The 24,558-nt window shown below is 39.2% G+C and overlaps 1 protein-coding gene across 3 annotated transcripts in view; it reads right to left on the reverse strand.

Moving 5' to 3' along the window:
* Positions 1-24,102, reverse strand: part of nr2b (ionotropic glutamate receptor subunit NR2B) — a 280,900-nt gene extending 256,798 nt beyond the window's left edge. Inside the window, exons 1-2 of one of the 3 annotated variants that reach the window (XM_041591111.1) lie at positions 23,842-24,102; positions 22,100-22,533 (exon numbers count right to left, since the gene is read on the reverse strand). The gene's annotated coding sequence lies outside the window, so the exon portion shown is untranslated. 3 annotated transcript variants of the gene reach the window in all.
* Positions 24,103-24,558: the final 456 nt, after the last annotated feature.

Raw genomic sequence — 24,558 nt, forward strand, 5'->3', positions numbered from 1 at the left:
TTTGACCTGCACAGAGACCTGCAGCAAGTGCAAAGCAGGCCACAAAGTGCAGAAATCGTGGAGGATTGCACAGATAGATAAAGTGATATATGTTGACGTGTTCCTGGAGCTTACAGTTTAATTTCTCTGCCACACACATGTGCAGACCCTTTAACGGGTAAAATTGTGTTTAAGTAATTCTGTTATTCTGTTTAGTAAAAAATGGGCAAATTTGCACATGGCTGGGCAGTAATCCATGGCAATCAATCAAAGATTTACTTTCATTGTTCAAACCACAGCAGAAGGTTGCAAGCTTGAGTATTAGGCTCTAATTTCGCTTATAGACACAAGTTTCTTAAGTGCAGGCTTCTATGCAGGAAATTACTGACCCTTTTAGTGAACACAAACTATTAAATGCTAAACTACTGAGAATGAACAGAATATTAAATTTATTCAAAGTGACACCTAGGGGCACATTTACCTAGGGTCGAATATCGAGGGTTAATTAACCCTCGATATTCGACCGTCAAAGTAAAATCCTTCGACTTTGAATATCAAAGTCGAAGGATTTACCGCTATTCCTACGATCGAAGGAATAATCGTTCGATAGAACGATTAAATCCTTCGAATTGAACGATTCCAAGGATTTTAATCCATCGATCGAACGATTATTCCTTTGATCAGGAAATTGTTAGGAAGCCTATGGGGACCTTCCCCATAGGCTAACATTGGCCTTGGTAGGTTTTAGGTGGCGAACTAGGGGGTCGAAGAATTTTTTAAAGAGACAGTACTTCAACTATCGAATGGTCGAATAGTCGAACGATTTTTAGTTTGAATCGTTCGATTTGAAGTCAAAGGTCGAAGTAGCCCATTCAATGGTCGACGTAGCCATATTCGACCATTGGAAATTCTAACTTTTTTTCCTTTATTCCTTCACTCGAACTAAGTAAATGGGCCCCTTAGTGCATCAACTCAGATTGCAGAGTACAATTATAGCAAAGAATGGAAACATGCAAATGTTGTAGTCGGGGATAAAAGTACATACCCATAGCCTCACCCCCACTGGTGGTAAAAATACAGATGAATCAGACCAAGTCTTAAGAAGCAGGTTTCTATAACTTTACACTTTTCAATATGTTTTACCAAAAGCCTTCTGCTCCTGGCCAGGCTAAGCAATTCCATGCAACCTGGGACCCTTAGAAATGCCTGTGCTTCCTGTGTTGTCATCAGTCAATCTAGTGCTGACCCCCTATTGAGCTGCATCTGGATATAGCTGCCTTTAACTGTGATCCTGTCTGAGCAGTGAAAATGAAAAATACATAACCATGAAAAGAAAGCATAACAAATCAATATTTGTGCTGGCAAGAAGAATTAATTGGAACCCTTTAGAATTTAAATATATAGAACTCAACGGCAAAAAAAGAGAAAAAAAAAATCACTGACTTAAATGCAGTCTCTGCTGGTTGCTATGGTGATATTAGTAGCGGTGGGTTTAAGGCCTTTAATTTACATACTGAAAGCCCAGAAGAAAGAAATAAATAACTACAACATTCTCTACGTTTCTATGGTGATAATTGTGGTTTGAGGTCTTCAAATTAAATTATAACTGCTGAAGTGAAGAAGAAAAGGGGGGAAAAGAGTTTCTGCAGGTTGCTACGGCAATATTTGTAGTAGTGGCTTGCGGCCTTCAGCTTAATGTCTTTTTTTTTTTTAAATAAGCTATCACTGACGACAATCAGCCATTTTCTTCTTTTTTTTTTTTTTAGCAGATTCATTTTTATTTTTTGAAGCCAGAAAATCTTGATTAACCAAAGGTCACATGGCCTCATTGTATGAATTGCAATTCATTCCATGAATTGCTAGTTTCAAATTAATTTAGAAATGGCTTTTACAACAAATGAATTCAGAACAGTAAGCTGGGAAGCATAGGTTAAATATCCCTGCTATACATATAGATATTGTTTCTCAACTGTGGCCAACAGCCTTTCTATTTTGTCCTCCTCCATAACTGAGGCTCTGCCCAGGCTATTGTTAAGGTTTCTTTTTAGAAGGTTAATTTTTTAGGAGAAAGTGAAAAGAGAATGAGCATTCACATCATGGCAGTACTTTCTCCAATGATACAGTTTAAACTCCTGCTACATATTCATTACAGAGAATTCAAGATGAGTGCAGGGAATACAGTCCTTTGCACCGATAGCAAATCGTCATAGAATTACTGTATTCCATCTGGGTGCCTTTGATAGATAACACTTTTAGAATAAACGTTCACAGGATCTAATCTCACAATTTAGAAGCTCTCCCCTTGTGAAAACTGTCTAGTAGGATTAGTTTTCAAGATAAGACTTCATTTCTGGAATAACACAAAGAGGTGCTTATTTATGATCCTTCGAGGATTGTCTTCGGGAAAATCATTGCAAAAAACAAGTCAGTTCCCAAACCCATCCGCATTTTCTGCAATTGATTGATTTTGTTTTTTTGAAGACAATTGCAGGCATTAACTTTACCCTGGGGCAAGTGCTTTTTAAGTGAGCACTAAGGGCAGGTGCACATGGCCAGATTCGGGGAGATTTAGTCGCCTGGTGACTAATCGCCTCTTCTTCGGTATGACAATCTCCCTGAACTGCCTTCCCTCTGCCTACCGCCTGCTGAAATAAAAAAATCGCCTGCACCAATGCACTTGCGGTGCTTTGATTTCCGAAGTCGCCCAAAGTTTCCTCGTGAGGCAACTTCGGAAATCGAAGTGCCGCAAGTGCCATTGCGCTGGTGTTTTCTCATCATAGCCGGCAGAAGGTAGGGGGAAAGCAGTTCGGGAAGATTGTCGTCCCGCAGAAGAGGCAATTAGTTGCCAGGCAACTAAATTTCCCCGAATCTGCCGTGTGCCCCTGCCCTAAGGGATGCACACCAAGCGGTGACCAAATAATGCTCACGTTAAGAGATGGGCAAGTGAATACCTATGTGCAGGGTCGGGCCAGATCCACACCCAGATCCATGGCTTCTTCCTGCCGCGACATCCCTTTGCTGGGTGGTCCCTATAAAAATATTGTGCATGTGCGTGCGCGCATGTGCACACATGCAGCGATGCAAGCCAGCGCAGCAAGGGAGGTCCAGAAGGGGGCCTTGGGACAGCAGCCCCAGTGGGCCCAGGTCCCCCCAGTCCAACCCTGCCTATGTGCCACCTTACATTGATATGGCTCAGTCCATGGTTCATACTGCAGGCCTCTGCACTCTGAAACGAAGAGCAGAGGCCTACAGCAATACAGGTAAGGCATTATGCAGTGTGCAAAAAAAAAAAATACCAATTCCAGCCTGTTTTTACACTATGCACACTGCAATGAGTGTAGTTAATGATCCCTACTTTTTTAATAGTTACATACAGTAGTTAAATTGGGTTGAAAACAATCGGAAATGTTACTCTATATTTCTTGAATAATTATTTTATTATAAACCAACTTGTATCTTTTCAATAAAATATAAGTTACAAAAAAAATAAATTGGGTTGAAAAAATACCAAAGTCCATAAAGTTCAACGCCTCCAAAGTAAACCCAGCGTCTATACATACACACACTCACACTGACCCTGAGTTTTTTTTTAAATTCCCATAAACTACCATAAACTCGAAATTCGACCAAAATTCGACCAACTGCAATTTATCAAAAAATTCAAATTTTATAAACTCGGGTCAATGGGATGAACACGCAAACTCAAATCAATTTCGAATTGTATTCGATTCAAGTTTTTTCTCTGAAAAAACTTGATATTCAGGAAGGCTGCAAACAACTCCAAACTGATCCCTGGACGTCCGCCATTGGCTAAAACAGCAATTCAGCAGGTTTAAGGTGGCGAATAGTCGAATTTGAGTTTTTAAAGGTCCAGTATATGATAAATTTCAAAAATCAAATCAAATTTTTTTAAAGACTCAAATCAAATTTTAAATATTCCCTAGTCAAATTTCACAAAAAAACTCGAAAATTTGAATTTCAAAATTCGAATTTTCACTTTGATAAATCTGCCCCTAATGTAAATTTTAGTACCACAATAGCCTTGGATATTGTGCCTGTCCAAGAAATTATCCAAACCTCTCTTAAAAGAAATAACAAATGAATTATCAGCCATCATAAAATCATCCGACATCCGTGCATTCCACAACCTCACTGTCCTCACTGTGAAAAACCACCTACGTTGCTTCAAATAAAAGTTATTTTCCTCTAGTCTAAAATGGCGGCCTCTGGTGCAGTGATACTCTTTATGGGTAAAAAGGTCCCCTGCTATTTGTTTATAATGCCCTCTAACGTACTTGCAAAGTCTAATCATGTCCCCTTGCAACCCCAACCTTAACAGTCTACTCTCATGATTTAAATCTTCCATCCCTCTAACCAGTTTAGTTGCACTTAGTCTCTGCACTCTCTCCAGCTCATTTATATCTCTCTTAAGGACTGGAGCCCAAAACTGCACTGCATACTCCAGATGAGGTCTTACCAGGGACCTATAAAGAGGCAAATTTATGTTTTCATCTCTAAAGTCAATGCCCTTTTTATGCAAGACAAAATGTTTTTGTAGCCATAGAATGACACTGCCCCGTAATTAGATAACTTATTATCTACAAAAACCCTAGATCCTTCTCAGTTAAGGATCATTTATACACTGCCATTTAGTGTATAACTTGCATTTATATTATTTGTACTCAAGTGCATAACTTTGCCTTTATCAACATTGCACCTCATTTTCGAGTGTTAGTTTGGAAACAAACATTTGAGTTTGGTGAGTTTTTAAGTTTTTTCAAATTAAAAATTCGAATAGGCCTCCCCATGCAACAAATATAATGGGTCACAGGGTTCTCCAACATAATAAATATACAAAATACAAGTAGAATATACAATCATTACTGCTATGATACTAAGAACTAAGATTAAAAGCACAAAGGTCAGGTTAGGAACCACAATGAATACAAATCATTTTACACATCGAGCCAAAGATTCACATAAAATATACAGAGGGAATTCTAAACGTATACGAGATAAAAAGACATTAATTATATAAAGACACTCATATTATAGAAAAAAAAGGCTAACTGGACCCAAGAAGATATACAGGTATGGCATTATGGGTAAAAAGATAAAGCACTCGAAACTGCCACCATTGCGTGTACTCCGACCCTTATTATATAATGCATTGGTGTATACAATCATCAACACTTACTAGAGCTCCTCTGTCAATTTAGGCTTAATTGAAAAGAACAAGATAGAGCACTAGTTGGAACACTCTGAAATGTCCTTCAGAAAGTTATTTTACACCTAATGTGTAAGGTCAGGAAGCAAAGGAATTAATACCTGTCATGAGAAGGTGTCTAGGGCTTACATTCTGCATTGCACCTACAGATGCAACTGAATTGCACAAAGAATTGCTTATTAATGGCACTATTGACTGCCATGTGTATTGGCACACTGAAGTGACGCCACTTGTGCACACAGTATTAGCTAAGAAAAAACAATGCACAAAGTGCACTTTATTTAATAAAGCAGATTGTTATTTACACTTTTATTGGTAAATAACTTGCTAGTTACATTGGACACCTTTTATATTGCTGGACTTCTAGGAAAAACACTGCATTGTAGGTAAAAAAAAAAATCTGTTTGTACTTTTATGAAAAATATTTTGCACATCATGCATATGTCTGAAAACACATCTTAAATTATCTGCCACGAAATCATTATCTGTTAGTAGGAGCCTTTAGTAGCAGCATAATGTTGATATTTTTAAAACTGATACAATGAACAAGGAAAGAGCTGCTAAATTATGCCAATCTTTAATATAATTTTCAACAAGTTTCCTTGAAAAAAATACTACTTCGTTTATGCCGGGCAGCATGTGGTATCCACAGCCTCTGATACTTGCCCAGTTAATAAGGCATTACTTGACCCATATCGAAATTTCCTGCCCTGCTCAGTCATCCTTGATGATAAGAATAAATGGTACATTTCATTCATATAAAACAAGATCTCTTGTTCCGGTCACTGCTGCAGAGAAACATATAGCGTAGCCAGTGCTGAAAATTCTTATATAAATCCAAGCCACCTTTTCTCTGTCCCAGATATTACAGATAATGTAGTACATCTAGGTAGTCTTTCTGAATGAGCTACTAACTAATTCAAAATATAACCTATTTAAAATTTTAATATACCTTCCTTTTTAGTTTTAACATTAAAAAGTATGGAATGCGGATTGCTGGTGATTAGTTACAGCTTTTGCAACAGTTATAGCCAATTCACTTTGCACTTCATGAACAAAGTCCCTTGCATTCTCCGCCCTCCTTCCAAGCCCCTTCTGGCTTACATTTAGCTAAAGGAGTATACAAGAATGTCGCAATGGTAAAGCTTGCAAAGTTAAAACTTGCAAATGCAAGAGCTGAAGGCAGGGGCGATCCTGGCCCCTCCGCTGCCTGAGGCAGCAGCAGTTGCTGCTGCCCCCCCTCCCCCGGAAATTCGCTCTTAAAGTACCAGGAGCAGCATTTTTGCTGCCCTTGGTACCTAGTGGGGCGCTGCCGCCTGAGGCGACAGCCTCAACTTGCCTCATTGGCGAAGCACCCCTGGCTGAAGGGGTCCTGAGCCTATGGGGCAGATTTGCTAAAGGGCAAAGTGACCAACGCTGACGAAAATTCCCCAGCTTGACGTCATTCAGGCACTACACCAATCTACTAACAGGCGTAACTATGCTAGACGCTAGCAATCATTCGCTCCGGCAAATGGACGTAACTCCGCAAATTCACTAAGATGCGGATTTTACTGAAAGTTACCTCTTTCGCCAGACTTGTCTTCTCCAGCTCAGACCAGGCGATGTGCAATGGAGTGCACAGGACTTCCTCAATTTTTAGTGGAAACATTTTCTAAGTCCCAAAAAACGCTGGCATCTTTTCTTTTTTTCAGAGTGATAGCCTGCAAAGGTCAGTATACATGTTTTTGGTTAACTGGGTTCCCCCCTACATTTTTTAACATATGGAACATAAACTATACAGTGGGCTCATGTGTAGGGCATTATAACAACTCTAATTTCTTTATTAAGGTTCCCTGGACTTGTGTAATGTAATATATTTGCTGCAACATATACGTCCATGTAACCTTATCATTTCCCGCCGTATGCAAATTAGGCAATGCTAACACATCTTCACTTTGATTGTCGAAGTAACACTAGCGAAAATTCGCCAGCATTGAGCGCCCTGGACACAACTTTGCATTTTAGTGAATTAGCGTTGTCCTATCGAATTTACGCCTGGCCAAGTGTTGCAATGGCTGTGAAGCCGTCGCTGGCGAATTTTCGCCGGTTAGGGAATTTGCCCCTAAATATACATATGCCGCCTGTACGTTCTCTAAGAATAAACCTTGTGTGTACCTTGAAAGTCAACTTTAATTTACCGACAGTCAAGGTCAGGATGAGAAGTGAAAGCCAGTTCCTGACACTGTATGAACTTAGCAAGCCTTGCTTTCTCATTTAGCATTTTGGGTATACATACAGTAGTAGTGTACATACAGTACAATGAATTCATTAGTGCCAATGTATGTAACATCCCTATTTATAAAAAAAAAAGAAACACTCTGGCTCACAATAGCCTGAAAAAATCTGCATTTTCTCTAGTATGGCCTACCTTGGCCTAACCATAATGTTTTTATTCATAATGCACCAAGAAAGAAACAGACACCTACAAGATGTACACCATGGGTTAAGCTTATGACAAATTATCTATGACAGCGCTGACAACTGATACACATTTCTCCGTACACTTACTCCTTTGCCTTCAGGGGCTCTTATAGTTCTCTGCCAATGGCATAGTTTTTTTTACAAATGATTTTCTTCAACCAGTTTAGACTGGTTAACTGCTGCCACTCGCCCTAAAAACTGCTTTCTTCAGAATTTGTTCCTCCCTTAAAGCAAAAGTGGGGATCAAGAGAATGGCTAAACTAACATTTCCCCTTAAATACTTAAATTATTGAGTCTTTCCCACTAGAACAGAAAGATGTTACAAATCTCCACCTTCTTTCCGTGCACTATTTAGCTTAAGCTGCACTTTCCCTCTAATCTATGTTTTATGTGCACAGAAAGCTTATGGCTGAGCCCATGCCCAGGGTGCTGAGTATGCCAAGATCATCTTTTGTCTGCATTGTGCTCCCAAATCTCAGCCCCAATATGAGCAAGAGAAAAATATGAAGAAAATACTATGCTTTGGCATTCCTTTATATTAGTGTAAACATAAAAATCCTTAATAGTTTCAGATGAGCATCAAGACAACTAATGATGCATATGGTAAATATTGTGTGACTCACTTTCTCTTATAACCTTCTAGCAAACAATCAATATCCATATCATATCTTATCATTTATTTGCAATTGTTATTCAAACTGGCAACAGATAGGTGGATTCCCAATAAATTAATCTACTGACACTTTAATTACAAAAAGCAGTCAGTCGCTTGGACTGTGTTTACTATAAAGAGCTGCTTCTCCTTGATTGCTTCTCCCTAAGGCCTTTGACACTCTCAGCCAGTCACACGTCGCTAACAGATTTGGTTCCTCCTTAATGTTCTTGCTAATAATAAACCTACAGTAGTCAAAAGGTCTGTTCAATATTAACCACTTTGGTATTGTTCATATCAGTCTCCTCCTGCTATATTGTAACTGAAGCCAGCATGTGTTTTATTTATATGATCACTATTTTAATTTGATCTATCGATTTGATTTCACCCAAGCATTTTTATTATTATCCACATCTTATTTAACATTCATTTCTTCCCCTAACTTTCCTTTGAAGCCACAAAACGAATTGTCTCTTTGCCATTTCTTACTATGTATATTAAATATAACTGCAATTTCACAAATGAAATGATAATGTTCCATCTTCATGTAGTCACTTCAATAGCAGCCATAATTATCAACCTTAATAACTCAGCTATTATGAACAACTAATTCACACTTCATACAAATATACTGATTGTCGTGTTACTTCTTCTAATACAATAGTGTGTACATATGCTTATTTCCTACAATCAGAACTGCAACAAAGCATGCTTGTAAATTATTTGCCTTGGTCTTCCCTTGCTTGGATCAAGACACTCATCGGTTGCTCAACAAGAATGCTTGTAGTGATTCTGACAGCTGCAAACATCACATCGTATTCATACAAGGTGCTTACCTACCTCTCTGTCGGTAGGACTTCAAGGAAGACTGCGGGGAGGGAAGAAAAAATTAAAGGGAATCTGATCAGTTTGAAAAAAGTGCCCTTTTTATTTAAGGGCTGGGTGCAAGCCCTTAGAGATGATGAATAAAGTACTTGAACCTAGCCTTCAAATGATAAGGGCTTGTAAAGTTTTGCTACTTGCACTCTAATGAAAATCAGGGGCAAGATGCAAGATGCAGCACTAAGAGGTGCAAGGAAACCCTATATTTATCATCTGCTATTTTGGGAATACCACAAGTTTCCATGGCATTGGCAACAAGATGCTTTGCACCTGTTTTTTTACCGTTTACCTATTTTACCTAGGATAGTGCCACATTGAGGCTGAAATCGACCTGCTGAAATATGCACTCCAAAAATCAGCCCCTACACAGGCATTGGCCTCCTCTCCAGCCTTCACCTGGAACAGTTGTCTCAGCTCAGGTGAAATCAGCTAGTCGAATATGCTGGCTCATTTCAGCCCCTACACCGGCAGTAGCCTTCTCTCTTTTTCTCATTTGGAGGTGTTGAATTGGCTCCTGAGCAAACAGACTCAGCAGATTTTTGCGAGTCTCTAAAGGTAATAAAATAGCATACAGCCGATTTGCTCATTGGACTGTAAACTGCATTGTCTGTATTGTCCTACATCATCGAGCATAAAATCAGTGTGATAAAACAATACTAAAACATAGCATAAAGAATGATTCTGTGGGTGAGGCTGAAGAGATGTTAATTTCTTATACCAAATGACACCTAAACCTAACAGATACAGCATCCATGAGCTGCATATTTCAGCCCTGTTTGCAGAAAAGAATCATGATTTTATTTATGATTTATTATTTAGGTGTAGGACATACTTACAGGGGAGAATACGTTGTTATTGTTGTTGTTGTGTGTCCCTGTGTGCATAAGCAGATGTTTGTAAAAGCAAGAATTTGCAATATGTCACAAGGAGGAATGCATACATGCACAGAACAAATTGGAAAAAAATATTCGGAGGTCCCAGGCTCTACTGCTTACAAAGTAGCAGTTTTCTCTGAGGGGTTAAATACTGCCTGAACTCCTTATTATTCACCTATAAAATGAGTAGTCAATACATAACATCTGTTACGTTTTCTCTCTATAAATTTCTCACACCTGGTAAACCCCAGAATAAATTCCACACAGGAACTATACAAGCAATTAAGCAAACATTATTAGCAAGCTTGATTGTCTGTTAAAAGGAATGTTAATATTCACAGCATAAAATCTGGCATTTAGGTGGTAACGGGCAGGATTAAACACACACACAACCCTGACCACTTTTTTAAGAGGGGATGAAGATTTCTTCTCTGTTCTTACCTTAATACTGAAGGGCAGAAAAACTTTGATTAACTGATGTGTTTGCCTATTAAGCAGCAGTTCATCCTAAAAATTAACTTTAGTATGTAGGGTTATATAGCAGCATTTGCTCCAGTTCTAGTAAGTAATTCTAAATAATTAGCTATGGGTTATTGCCGTTCTATTTCAAAACAAAGATCATATTGGCTGCAGTGAGCTATCAAACTTGGAGCAAATTATATGTTTGTTTTTATATCCCCCCTTTTTTAAAAACCGCTGCATGGACTGCGCCAAAAAAACGCATGAGTGTCCAAGGTACTTACAACATGAATGGGAGGTTATTTAGGAAATAATTTGAACTAATTTGAACATCTAAAATTCAATCAAAGGAGAACAACCCAAAAATTCAGAAAGGCTATTAACATCTTCAAATGGGTGAACCAACCTCTGCCTTTGACTTGTAAATTAATTTGGCAGGTTTTAGGTAGCTATATTCAAAGTTAGAACTGTTTCCATGGTCAAGGTGTGATAAATCTAACATTCTAATTTACTTTCGAGTTGGTGCTTTTAGATTTAAATTTGTGAATTTACCATTCAAACCTTAATAAATTTGCCTTTTAGTAATGTTACTATCCACAATGTAAATACACACAATTTTTCCCATAAGTTATTACACACAGGTTTTGCAGCAACAAGAAAAAGTGGATGCACAAGGTCAGGTTTTCCTTGATAATCAGGAGACCAGTAACTGTAACAGATCCAGCAGGGCTGATACTGGGAGCTACCTCAGATGAACAGTACAAAAATCTTTTTAGGGTCTTGGTCTGGTTTTAGTAAAATGTGTATAACCTAACTTGTTACATTTCACAAAAAACAAATACAGAATCGTGTTTCTTGGCCTTGAGCTGTTCTCTAACAAGCCTGGCTGCCATTCAGCATACATTTTGCAGATGCCATATTTTTTTCCAATTCCATAATACATTTATATGCAGCAAGTGATATAGGAAAGAAATGTTTATACACTGAAGTCTGGTAAAATTAGAGAATCTAGAGAAACAACTTGCCAAGCCTCGGGTCACTGATTGCATTTTGGGGTAAGGAAATCATCTTCCCCGTGGGCTGAGAAGCAATGGGTTTCTTTGCAGTACTTCTTGGTCAGTTTTTATCATGCTTTGGAAATGCTGACTTTGATGGACTTTTGTCTTATTTGCTACCTATTATTTATAGGACTGTGAGCAGTGAGCAGAAGAGCTTGCAATCCATTCACTATGTCCTGTGGATGTGTTTTTATACACAGTTGAACATAAGGAGCACAGAAAACAGGTATGAGATCCATTATCCGGAAACCCGTTATCCAGAATGCTCTGAATTACTGAAAGGCTGTCTCCCATAGACTCCATAATAATCAAATAATCCAAATTTGTAAAAATGATTTCCTTTTTCTCTGTAATAATAAAACAGTACCTCGTACTTGATCCAAACTGTCTGGGCCCCGAAGGCGCAGTTTGTAGTGCGGACCAAGGAAGAAGCAGTGTAGAAATAACGCAGTTCGTGGTACAGAGCAGAAGAATCGTCTATCAGGCAGAGGGTCGGTTCAGGCGGCAAGGTTTTGAGGTCAAGATTCAGGCAAGAGGTCAAAGATCAAGAGTTCAATCAATATAACAACACCCAGGAACACTATGTAGTAGAACTACAACCGGGCACTGGCTGAAGGCCTTTTTAGGCAACTTTCGCGCCAAAACGTGCGTGGTGACGTAATGCGCTGGCGTTGCGCGTCGTGGCGTTTGACGCTGGCGTCCGATGACATTTGACACTGGCGTCAGATGCTAAAGTGCTGGCGTCCACTGAACACGTGGCTTCCCCTGGGCGGCGCCATCTTGGATGGGGTGCCGCCACGGAAAGAAGCGCCTGCGAGCGTTACTCACACAAACAAAGATATAATTAATCCTTATTGGAAGCAAAACCAGCCTATTGGGTTTATTTAATGTTTACATGATTTTCTAGTAGAGTTAAGGTATGAAGACCCAAATTACGGAAAGATCCATTATCCGAAACCCCCCAGGTCCCAAGCATTCTGGATAATAGGTGCTATAACTGTATATTTAGGTACTGTACTTTGGGCTGTTATAACAACCCTTGCTTTGTATTTATATGTACAGAATGTTCCACAGCAGTTACCTATGGAGATAGGAAACTGCCGTAAAACGAATCTGCTTCTGAGTTTACCTATAGTGAACCTACACTTAACCTGTTCCAAAGATATTTCGGCACCATGTTAGAACATGCAGGGAACATTACTGTGTAGAGTATGACATAAAACAAATAGCTAAATATAAGAATCTGTGCTCCAGTTGGTAATGGGATGGGAGTAAGTGACTAGACCCGATAAAAAAGATTAAAACAGCTTCAATTAATGATTCAGATGATGCAGAAAATGAAAACATAGTGCATCCCATGACACTGCAATAATAATTAAGGGAGCATGGCATGAAATAAGGAAGCATCAAGGTTTAATTTTTGCTGTGAGTCTGAGCCATAGGCTGGTTTACTAATAAGCAGCTCCCCTGAGTGTCAGTCCTATCTTTGCTCAAGGTTCTCTGTGCACTGTGTAAGCCAGTATCCATCTGCTCTGTAGTGGACAAAACAAATGAGATATTTTACCATAGAAGAAGCAAATAATTGCAGCATAAAACGGAGACATGGGTGCCTACCAGTAACAAAAAGAAGGCTGAAGACACACGTATTATAACAAAGCTGGTGGACAAAACGAAAATGGCAACCACTCAAAAGAGAAAACGGAGAAATTTTGATTATGGTATCAATTATTTTAAAAGATCCTAAAACATGCAGTGTACAAACCACTTATTGCTGAATCCAAAGCATGCTGGATTTTCATGCTGTATTTTTAATTGACATCATTTGGCAATAGGTCACATGAGGTTTTTAGGTAATCTATGAATGGATGTTCCACTGGACTAATTTATTCTAGATTTTTGTTCAATCTTGTTTTAATTATTTAAATCAAGGTTATAGCCAAGAAATACCTAAAAATAAATGCAATTGTGTAAGTAAATAAAAGCAGCAGGATTTAAGGTGATATAGCCATACACACACCTATTTACACTAGGTCTGATGAAACTGAAAACATTATTTTAACCTTATACATTTTGAAAGTAAATGCATTCATCGGTTGGGAAGCAATTTTGTTTCAGAAGCACATGGCATTAAGACAGGCATCAGTAGCTGCCACATTAGTGGTACAATGTCCTTGTTTGTAGAAGTCCTTTTGTAATACACCAATATCTGCAGTGTCAAAGACACCAAATATGCAGTAGGACAGAGACAGGGACCTTCTTCAGAATTCAGTTACTTTAGAATTTCACCGCTAACATTTTAGGGCATTTGAAAGCTGGGAAAGAGGCCAACATTCCTCTGGTGTGATGGTGCATCTTTGGATTAGAGGACCCTTAAGAACCACAGGTCAACTGCATGAGTAAAACACATCATCTTTGGAGCAACAATGTCAAGCTGAAAGCCCTGGTGAATCTGCAAATCATAGTACAGACAAGTTTGGCATTCCTGCCCTGATGATGCACAGAGAGAGTTAAAACACTTCTACTATGTGCCTATAGCTAAACTTCACTTTTATACAAGCCAATGTAGAATAGTTTCACTTTAAACAATAAACATAGAGGACTATATCCATGGTTGAAATGCACTGAAACCTGCCATAATTGTCATCCAGCTTGTATCTTACTCACACTCAGAAGACACCAGTATTCTATATATCTGCTGGTCTACCTGCCAATTTCACACTGCTTCTCCAGCTATACAGCACCAAACTCTCAAAATGTTGGCTGGCAGCCCCCTTCAATTACTCATCAAGCCATCTGCCTTCTGCTGCCTGGGGCAAAGACAAACTTAGGCTGACATACTTGGTGGATCCTACAATAAGATCGTCTCATACACCATAATCCAAATGTCTGAAAGACAGACTTCAGCCTCATAGGAACCAGTTCCTGTTGAGTTATGGTCAAAGAAAAGAGCTCCAATTATTTTGCAGAGCTGCAGTTTTCCAAAAGATCCAGTCTTACTAACCAAATACTGATTCTTACCAAAAGCCACTGTAATAAGAAAATGTATGTATAAGTATGGGACCTGTTATCCAGAATGCTTGGGACCTGAGGTTTTCTGGATAACAGATCTTTCTGTAATTTGGATCTTCCTACCTTAAGTCAATTAAAGAACATTTACACATTAAATAGACATTTGAATTGGTTTTGCTTCCAATAAAAATTAATTATAGCTTAGTTGGGAGGTACAAGGTACTGTTTTATTTTAACAGAATAAAAGGGAATCATTTTTAAAAATTATTTCATTATAATGGAATCTATGTGAGATGGCCTTCCAGTTATTCAGATCTTTCTGGATGACAGGTTTCCGGATAATGGATCCTATATCTGAATATGTGCTATAAACCAGTTTAATTCATGAACATTATGCAGTCTTTTGTCATTTTTAGCTCAAAACACCAACAGTTAATTTAGGTGTTTGTATACATATGTGTTCAACAGACATCTCTTAATTGCCAAGCATATTTTACTAAATGTAAGCTGCTGCAATGAATAGCCTAGTGTGTGGAAATTAGATATTTTTGTCATATACAGTCTATTTTAAATTTTTAGGAAATCTTTTTTCTTTATTTCTGGCTCAAAGAATAAACTTCTTAGAGAGACCATCAACTCCAACAAGCAACAACAGCCATCAACAACAACAAATCCCAACACACAGTCAAGATGTGACCTTACAACACATTTGAAGCATGACCACCTCCATCTTTCTGCTGCCAATACAACTCCCCATGAATTGCATAATACATTCATTTTTCTATCCCTTTATCCTTTTTTAAGTCTTTCCCTCCTCTGCCATGGCTTTGTTTGCTCCCACCGGCAGCTTCCGAGTATATAAAGAGCAGAGAAGACCTGCAGAGCTTCCTGTGCCTCAGCATTGAGTTACTATGGAGATAGCGTAGAAGGGCTAACTTAGAATGCAGGAAGGCTCGTGTAGGAGGCAAATACAGCTTGTTCTTTGGCTTTCACAGCTACCAGAAGCTCCACCACCATTATTCACAGCAAAAGAGGCTTGGCTTACATTCTATTAACCTCCTCAGAACTGGGGACTCCAAATTACATCCAAACACTTAATATGTACCATATGTGGCCAGATTCCTTTAGCTTAGACACAATCTACAAGCTACAATGCTACATGTATATAACATGGATGCTTTGTAAAAATAAAAAGGGAATCATTTTTAATATTCAATAAAGATTTGCTTATTTTACGTTAATGCTGAGTGTCATTAATATTTGGCCGCCCACAAATAGTATGTATACAGTATCAACCGATCGCTGGTTCATCAAATAATGCAGAGCAATATTATACGGTTGAAGGTTTTTATTTAGTATCAGTAGTGAACAATTCTTAACGTGACAAATAAGTCACCTTTCAAAGAAGAAGACAGCACCTACAACATCATAAGCACACAATGCAGAGATCCCGAAATAATAAGCACATTTGATTTGGTTTTTTTCCACTGATATTATCATATGGTATTACTTGAACAATGACTTAACCCATCCCAACAAGTTTTTGCAAAGTGCATAAACAGCCAAATTGGTTACTGAAGGAACCTTGCTAGGCACATGATTGGCCCGCCAAAACCTTAAAGCCCCCAAAAAGTCCATCAATAAGGGGCATATTTATCAAGGGTCAAATTTCGAATTTGAAAAACTTCAAAATTTGAATTCAAAAAGACCAACCAAAATTAATTAGAAGAATTTTTTGGCCGAATAGGTCAATTTTCGATCAAATAGGTCCGTATTGGATCAAATTCGAATCGAAGTAATAACGCATTCGATCAAATTCGAATTTAAGTTTTTCCCAAAAAAAACATCGAAGTGCAGAACCCATACAGTGTCCCCAGAATGTATGAAAAAGAGAGCCTACCCCAAAAGATAATGTTCTCCATACAGGTGTCAAACCCTACATCCAAACTCCCTTTGTCCAGAACACAGGATAACGGGCAACATATTTTATTTATCAATCAATTAATTAAAAATAAATTTGCAATTTATTTAAGGATGTATTTTGGTCAAGTACCCGACATAGAGGCTAGGGTCATGGCAAATACTTTCTGTGTCCTCTACTTAAGGCCTGGCTGTGCAGCTCGATAACCAAAAATATATGTGTATGGTGTAAAAAAGTTGAGGTGCAAATTTAGGGCACATGCTGGACCATAAAATTTGAAAAATACTAACTTTTATGAATATTGTTTCAGGTTTTAGATTTAATTTTTTTTAACCACAATTGTAGTGATCACTGACATTGAAAATGTCAAAATGCACAGTTTACTTTATTCCTACTGTTTCAAATGCAATAACAGAATGTTTTGGAAACAATCCACATTTCAATTGTGGGCAGATAAATAGATTTAATCCCTCCCCCGCATTCACCTACAAAAGGCAACTGATTATTGATGCAGTTATCAATTTCTGCACCATGTTTAAAACCTCGACACTTTATTGATATTGCCCTGAATTTATTTACATTTTTAGAATTTGTGGAACCAATCAGATAAAATAAATATGCAGTGCTACATTATAACTTACAGAACAACAGATGCATTTGTCTTATTATGTTACAAGTGTATATGTATGTTTCTAACTGTATGACTGTGCTAAAAGTCTGTGTGCAGGTTTATGTATTATGCATGAGTGTGTGTGTGTGTGTGTGTGTGTGTGTGTGTGTGTGTGTGTGTGTGTGTGTGTGTATTAACACAAAAAAACTGGGTCCCCATTTGATTAAGATGACTCCCCTATAGTAAACATTTTTAACATAATAAAACAAGGTGCAAAACCTATTTCCAAAACAATTCTTGGATCATTAAGGGGGCTTGTCAGACTTGTCAGTCCCCTTAGAGAAGGTTTAAGGCACCCAGCTCTATGCAGTGTTCTCATGCACACAAGTTATTCCCTCAGTTCACACAAGATATTGTCGAGCACACAAAAACGTAAGTTGCATGCAGATAATTCACTACTCCACTGCTTTGTGCACACCTTTCTTAAATACGTGGGCACAATGGAAAATTTGTGGCAAAAGATCTACAAGAAATTAGAGGGGAATATTTATTAAAGCTATACACAGGTCTGCCCTCAGCAGCATGGCTATCCAGCCTGAAGCTTTTTGATAAATATGGCATAGCTTGGCTTGTATGAATCAAAATTATTCTTAAAAATAATATGAGAGGCCTTCTCCAGGCCATTCACTTGCCCAGGACCTATACCTGTTGTTCAACTACCTCTCTCAGCATACCCAAAAGAATTCAGGCGATGGCTTATTCTATGAATTTTAGTACCACCCAGATGGAGGCCATAGGTTAGACAGGACTTATGTTGTCATTGTTGACATTTTTCCTTACTATGTGCAGTATCCTACAGCTACAGGCCCTTCCTAGAGTATATTTACAGCACTACTGCCACAGTTGGTGCCTGCATGGTCAAGATATAAATAAGTAGTGCATAACAAAATTTAATTCCTCTGCACATATCTGTTATGTTATGGGTTCAATAGTCAGCTGAATTTATCACAAAGGATTCGGCTAAATCCTAAAATAGTGAATTCAGGGCATCTGTAGTTTTGGTTGCATGAGTATACTGACAAGAAAAGCCTCCTGTAGGCTGCCAGTCCAAATAAGGGCTACCAAATAGCCAATCACAGCACATATTTGCCATGCCTAGGGACTTGTTGTTGTGTTGCTCTCCAACTCTTTTTACGTTTGACTGTGGCTCATGGGTAAAAAAAAGTTAGGGACCCCTGCCATAAGACATAGTGGAACAATGAATTATTTTTTGGAATAGTTATGAAAAAGTTTGCTTGCTGTACACCTGTTCTGAGGAGCAAGTGCCTACTGTGCTTGAGACTTTACTCATCTTTCGCTATCTTTTAATAAAAAGCATTTATCATGCTCAAGTGCTGATGCTTCCCTCAGTAATACCAATTTAGGTTTGGGGCCACAGGTAACTGGACAAATATATCGTGCCAACTACAGCTTTTTACTAAAAGAAGGGTTCATTACAATTAACGGGTTATTTTTCCCTTTTATGCATTTGCTCAGGTTTATTAAATGTAAATAGATCATTCTAGCCCTTACATGTAATTGATTTTAAATTAGTGATAAAGGTAAACATCCTTAGGTAACCATCTGTCTATTTTCATTCAGGTCCTTCATAATCTATTATCAAAATATATTCACTCAACGTCCAGCAAAATCCTCAGCTGCCTGCTAAGGAATTTCTTGAATAGAACAGAACTGTCAATCGCTACTGTAGTTCTGCCCTTAACCATCTTGGAACAGGTCTGATACTATGTGCTGTATCTTGGATATAGCCTGATACTATATGCTACTGCTACATGTACCTGTGTAACGGTGCAAATGTGGGGTAGAATGTGGAGCCTGGGGCCAAAGAGCCCTGTTATTTAAAGTAGGAGCTCCAACCTATAGCCTACATTGTGTAACTACTTCAACTACAATTGAAATGCTGCAGGTTATGCAGAGAGTTCTGGCCAGCATCTTGCACAATTGATGCCATGTTGGTGTATGGTTGCCCTCTTGCCTACTTTACCTACTTTGACCACTTTTCTTACAGTTTTTGTACTGTGATTCTGGGCAGGCAGTTACGCCTATTCAGATCCCTTAAAAAAAGCTTTAGACAGATACATGTAAATGACAAATAAGTGTAAATTAAGCTACCACTGACACCAGCACCAGTACATATATATATATAGTGAATAAAGTACCCCCTCTTGTAAAATATAAGGATATTATAAGTTACCGAGGAGTTTCATGACCATATAAAAACATGAGGCCGAAGGCCGAGTGTTTTTATACAGGTCATGGAACTCCGAGGTAACTTATAATATCCTCATATTTTACAACTGGGGGTACTTTATTAATTATAATACACAAATTTTAGTGAGTCATGTGACAGAAATTACATCACTACTCACCGTTTATAACTGATGACATCACTACTCACCGTTTATAAGGATATAATTTACAAGATATTCATGGCTTTTGTGTATTATATATATATATATATATATATATATATATATATATATATATATTTATTTTTTTTTATTTATTTTTTTTTTAGTACTGGGAGCTAAAAGATGCAGGAATATTGTCCTTGGTTTATTCCAGAATATGATATGTGCATTGGGGAATTACTGGCTCTATTGAAGTATATGATGGTGGCTGAGCAGATAAATGGGCTACTCAGGTAGGAAGCACTAGTTCAATCCAATATGGTTGTACTTTACCTGATTATACACAAGTGTCTCAGATGAATGTGTTAAAGTAGCATTAAACATGGATTCCCAAAGCTATTAATAGCATGCACATCATAACTAGTAGATTATACATGCATAGCCCAATACGGTCAGTGGATCAACGCATTTATTCTGTGATGCTGGAATTATGATCCAGCCTGCCTATCGCACAGCCATATGACAGACTTTTGAAGAGAGGATACATACGTTTCTCATTAATTAGCAATACAAAGCACGAGAATATTCAAATAAATAGAGTTTAAAGAGAAGAGACAACATTCAACGCCTCATTATGACATGTTTATATAATTTAAAAAAGAGAAGCATATAACTGTGATTCTGTTACATGCTAGGGAGTACTATCTGTAAGACCTTGCATTATGCAGACGAGTGATACTTATTCTGTTCGCCATTTGCAAACCCACACACTACATGTACAATATTTTCCTGACTTGTGCAATTGCTGGACTTGTGGGAAAAAAAGACACAAGGGCAAGATCGGAGACACATAGGTACATGTATAAAAGACCAAGGGTGTTCCATAGGCATTCAGGGGTTTTATTATGACATATTTATTTAACCAGTAATATGGTGTTCAATCTGTATGTAGGACTTTCTCTTACATAACATGCCCAAGGGGGTTTATTACACTTTATTTAAAACACTAAATTCTTATGATGATATCTACTGAGCTATTATGTTTTCAATGAATTGCACTGAATCATGTATTACACTTAACTTTAGACCAAAGATAGACAACTTCAGGCCCCTAGCTATAAAGGAGCAGCAAATCCCAGTATGCCCCTGCTAAGATGCTGGGAGTTGTAGTTCCCTACAAAAACACATATAACCAGAGATATTATGAAGACTAAACACTACAGGTCATTGTGGATAAATGTTAGTTTATCTCTAAGGGTTATTACCAAGAGCCCTATTACTTTCTGCATAAAGGGATTAAATACGGTGCATGAACAATACAGGTGAGAGCATCTGATCTCTTACAGTACATATCAGCAGAGATAAGAATGCAGTGCATAAGCATGTGGGCCTTATATGCATAATGCAAATCACTGTGCTAGGGATGCACTGTCCCATTATCTATTCAGGTGTAAAGCAGAATATTGTTGGAAACAGAATTAATCCATTCAATGCAAAGAAATTCTACAGGCAAGACAATATTATGGCACTTCTGTCCAGATAGCAAGCAGAAGTGCAGAAATGTTTCAAAATGAACACTGGCTGTATTTTCTTTAGAATTAAATATGTTCATTCTTATTTGTAGGAATTAGAAGGGTCTTGGAGCTGGTATAATTATTTGCATGGAGGGGGCTTGGTATTTTGTATATATATATATAAAACCACATACGTCTCTCGTTTGATACACAGATATCTTTTACACAGTAACACTGCCCTAAATACCATTTTGCACCTACTCAGGGGACCCTGTCATTTCAATAATATCTCCCATGGGAAGGAGTTTAGGCCTAATTTGAAGGCCGTGTACAAAGGAACAATGTTTCCTACTGCCTGCATTGCCATGTGATTGCTGGGCATACAGTGTATAATATTCAACATCTCTACAGACAACACCACTTTTTTCTCTTTATTTGCTTTTGGAATATTATGGGATAAGGGAATTCAGGTAGTATTTGGAAATGAGTAGGGGCCCACTGGTTTCCAAAAAAAAAAAATTGGTGAAAGCAATGTCCAGCTTTCAGACTGCATGCTAAATATCAGGTAAACTGACTGACATTAACAGGTGGCATTGTCAAACTGAAGAACTCCTAACCACAAAACTTGCCAATCAGGGTTCTTTAGGCAAAAACAAAAAACACACGGGTTGAATTGTACTCAGGAATCTATAGATTTATAGTTGTATAACAGGGAAGCAACCTGTGGCCCTCAAGAAGTAATAAGTCTTCAACTCCCAGCAACACCCTGACAGCTGCTGGGAGTTGTAGCTCAACAACACCTGGTGGCCCACAGGTTTATCACTGCTGTATAAATAAAATCCACATATTCTCCCCACAGCCATACTGGCAAGAGAGACTGGCAGAAGCAACAGCTGCTGGAGATGCCTACAGTGTGGTTCTGATACAGAGCAATTTGAATGCAGCTCGCCCCATTCTAACACAGTCACAAGTCTAGGTATCAGCCCAGTATTAGAATTAGCTTCCCAGGTACACAAATCTGTGTGGGTCGTGCACTTACCTGGGTTTGTAGATACAGATCCGTCAGTTTGCTGGGTTAAAGCTCTGGACATGTTGGGATTATGCTGTTTTCTCTTCTACCTTGCATATCCACATAAGAAAACTGGATGTAGAAAGACATAAAAATAAAGATAGAACCAAGATGCAAGAAGAATGGGGATTTGGTTGGAGCAGCTGAAAAATCTTTTGTGTGGCAGGCAAAATCCTTCTTGGCAGTGGGAAGAAAGGCAGAGATGCAAGAATGGAATAATGAGGGTTTCCTCAGTAAAGCACGATGCAGGGCTGGGATAACAAGCTCCTTTTTGTGGTCAGATCCTGTTGGTTTGGGAAGGTGTCTGATGGATCTGTGTGGGGTTGGAAGGCTTATTTGTTCCTTAGCTGATCAGTGCTGTTGCTATCTGCAACATAATGTTCTCCTTTACAACACCCCCCTTCCTGTACAGGAGAGAGAGAGAGGGAGATGAAATCAATGTTTTATTACAGAGACGATGGTGAAAAAAAAGGGAAGGGGGGGTCTGGCATCCAAATCCAGAAATTCTTGCACAGCCTCTGTACACCCCAAAATAGGATAATACAGCACAGGGAAATGGCTGAAAGATGGCCATACATTAATAATGGGATGGATTCAGCTACAGCCTTCTCAGAAAGACAGGCAAGAATTTTCTACTGACTGCAAGACGGGGGGAGAGAGAGAAAGAGAGAGAGAGAGAGAGAGAGAGAGAGAGAGGGATGCTCTGGGCACATTCTCTGCCTTCCGCTACACACAGACACACACACACACTGATTTTATGTGCCACGATCATATGTAGCAACAGCTCCCATACAACAGCCCTGTATTTAACAATAACATAATACAGACACTAATATATATATGTATGTATGGACAAATACCAAACCACTGATGCAAAGATGTAACACGTTATTAATGTGGGGAATGTGGCATTGCATCAGTTAGAACATTGCAATCTGATTTTCAGATTTTTTTGCTGCCATACCCAGTTGCTTGCAATGCCTGGGCTCCTTGGAATGAATGGTTAACCCTTACATTGCTGCAGGACTCTTGTGATTGAGAGGCTGCTGGCAATATGTGTGTGTGTGATGGCACCCTCCTTCTTGCAATGGAATAGACCCCTTACACACTTGCTAATGGGATTTTGGATGCTGCAGGCTATAAAGTGTCCCCAGGCTGCCAGCTGAGTGGTTACTACCTGTGCGCACTCAATGCTCTGGGCTCTGGCACGATGCAATGCTGTGGCTGTGGGATGAGGAGAGATGCACATAGATACACATACATGAGTACTTACAGAGGTGACAGCTAGCTCCAGCCCTGATTTATGTCCCCATACACACTAATAAAGCAGCACACTGGCGGGATGTGGGGGCAAAAGGAGAATTTCCTCGCTAACAATCTCTCGCTTATGACTTCTCCACTAACTGATTGGAGCTTTAACGTCACAAGGTGATAGCGGGCTCCCCCTATTGGCTGCAGGTGGAAGCCCGGCCGACGTTCCTCGCTGAAAAGCGCCACATGGTCATGAAAACAGATGAGGTAAATGGACATTTAGATGCTGCGACCCGATTCCATATTCTGCCTGCACCGATAACTGTCGCCCCGTTAATAATATTATCGCGCTCCACTAAAGAATGCTTTGCTCGTTGTTTTTTGATTCAATAGAGGAGAGCGAGTAAATGGAGCGCTTTCCTAATACTTCAAACCGCTGGAATTGTATTTTCAGTACACACCTCGGTCCCTTTCTTAAACGCTTCTCCTGGTCCCTCTCATTGATTATCAGCCTTGGTCAGTGGAGTGGAAGAGAATGAATAATGGACTTTCATCATTAGCCTCACTCGCTGCAGCTGTTGCTTTGCTTCCACACTGATATGCTTAGGCAATGGAGGAGACGGGATTTGTGCCATGTACATACACTCTACTGAGGGGACACACACTGAACTAAGGGGACACAGTCACACACTGCTGAGAGGACACACACTGAACTGAGGGGACACTGCTGAGGGAACACACTGAACTGAGGGGACACTGCTGAGGGAACACACTGAACTGAGGGGACACACACTGAGGTGACACTGCTGAGAGGACACACACTGAACTGATGGGACACAGTCACACACTGCTGAGGGGACACACACTGAACTGAGGGGACACACTGAGGGGACACTGCTGAGGGAACACACTGAACTGAGGGGACACACACTGAGGGGACACTGCTGAGGGGACACACACCGAACTGATGGGACACACACTACTGAGGGGACACGCACTCTACTGAGGGGACTCACACTGAACTGAGGGGACACAGTCACACACTGTACTGAGGGGACACAGTCAGACACTGAACTGAGGGGACACACACTACTGAGGGGACACACTGAACTGAGGGGACACAGTCACACACTGAACTGAGGGGACACAGTCACACACTGAACTGAGGGGACACACAC

The sequence above is a fragment of the Xenopus laevis genome, chromosome 4S (assembly GCF_017654675.1).
Source record: "Xenopus laevis strain J_2021 chromosome 4S, Xenopus_laevis_v10.1, whole genome shotgun sequence".
NCBI lineage: Eukaryota > Metazoa > Chordata > Amphibia > Anura > Pipidae > Xenopus > Xenopus laevis.